We start from the raw sequence: 2,051 nt of genomic DNA, 5'->3' as shown, positions 1-2,051 counted from the left end.
AATCCAAATATATCAAATAAACACATTTAATCATATTCAGATTTACAAGAATGATCAATTATAATGATCAATTATCCGTTGACTAATATGCAAACACAGTCAGATGGTGATTCCAAAATTCCAAACATAGCAGTGTAACGTCTGTCATGAATTCTAACCCAACCATTCTAAGTGAAGCAAATGGGCTTTCATGAATTCAACTTTCCATAGTCACTGTCATATACATCAGTGATATATTGAACAAAACTAATTGAACAAAACCAAATGTAAAATATAACACGAAAAACCAGGTCACTGTTATATACAGTGATATTATTGAACAAAACCAAATGTAAAATATAACAGGAAAAACCAGGTTTTCAGAAGGAGGGGGATGAGCATGATGATGATGATGATGATGATGACCTTCTACTGTAAAAACATGTTCGTACAAAGATTCAATAAATTTGACCGTAAAAACATGTTCGTACAAAAACTCAATAAATCCAAATATATCAAATAAACACATTTAATCATATTCAGATTTACAAGAATGAAAAGCGGAAGCAGAAAGACCACATAAACGACCTTATATTGTAATTTGTTATCATCAACAAGAGAGATAACTAAACATGAACCAAAAGTGATAGCGGCACCTATGAGAACGGGAAACATTACCACAAAACCTCTGCATATAGCCATGGGTAGCCTCTAGATAAAGTGAACCAGATTGTTTGCTGATTTAAGAGAGTTAAGATATTCTGTCACAGCCACCGGTACATCTTCTGGTAGCCTCTTGATAAGGTCATTGATGAGTCGATATTTTATCGACTTCACTTAATTTATTGTGCTAGAATTAATCAGGGAATTGTGTTTAATTTTCCAGTATTTTCCCGTTTTTCCTAAATATGCTTAATTTGATCGGAAATTCTTATTTTAGTTAATTTGAATTTTCTGAGCTAATTAATTGCATTTTTAATTGCAGGGAAAATTTTGGAGATATATTTTGGAGCATTGAGAGGAGACAAAATAATTCAAGACTCCCAATTTTGTCATTTTAAATTTAGTTACATTGTAAATTTAATTGTTTAAAGTTTTTAGACAAACTCTTTGCATTATGGGCTAATTTTGGTAGAATAGCTTAAGCCCAATTGTAAATATGAACACATGGCACCTAGGGTTTTGCAAAGTAAGTGGACCCCACCTCATTTAGAAAGACTCATGGTACTAGGAATAAGGGGCTAGCCGTCACACTTTGGTCTGATTCTCGGCAAAAAAAAAGCTTTTGTTGGTGGAACGTTTCTCTCTTTTCTTGGAACAATGGCATCGCATTTGGATTTTGGATGAGAGGTTCACGGTTTTAGCTCCTTGCATTCAATGAAGAAAGCATTTTGCTCTTATGTTTCATTAGCTGCAACATTTATTGTGTTCCCTTAGAATTTTCTTTATTAAATGAAGGAGATATATTTCACTTTTAGCTTTGGAATGAAGAAAAGTATGTGCTGATTCACGGCTACTAGAAGCTAGAATCCATTTCTTCAATTATTTCCATTTTGTTTTCAATAGTGTGAAGAAAAGGGAGTGATGGGACGTTTGGAGGCATATGTGTAGTTAGCTAACTTTTCTTGTATTTACTTTGAGATTGAAACACATTGCAGCACGTTTATTTTATTACATTCAATGCTTTCAATTTTCTTCATGCATTTTTTTATTATTATTAAAGTTTGCTTCCATTTGCAATTGGAAAAAAAAGGATTTAGTTTTCTTAGCTGGAACAAATAAGAGGATTTACTTTCATTTTGATTTTCATATTTTCTAGTGATGGGACGTTGGGTAGTTGTAGGTGTAGTTTTTTTTTTTTTCTTTTCTTTTATTGAAAAATGAAGAGTTGAATAGATATTGTTAGGTGAGATGTGGTAAGTGATGTTACGTTGATGTTTTTTTTTTTTTAATTAGCATTTCTTTTGACTTGGTTGGAAGAAAGCTCACGTTCATTTGGTTTCAAACATGTGGTTCACGGTTTCTATTTTTTTTAATTTTCTTATTCAATGTTTTTCATTTTTAGTTTTCTT

The sequence above is a fragment of the Vigna radiata genome, chromosome 10 (genome assembly GCF_000741045.1).
Source record: "Vigna radiata var. radiata cultivar VC1973A chromosome 10, Vradiata_ver6, whole genome shotgun sequence".
NCBI classification, from domain to species: domain Eukaryota; kingdom Viridiplantae; phylum Streptophyta; class Magnoliopsida; order Fabales; family Fabaceae; genus Vigna; species Vigna radiata.
The sequence above is the reverse complement of the archived record's forward strand: the minus strand, read 5'-3'. Positions refer to the sequence as shown.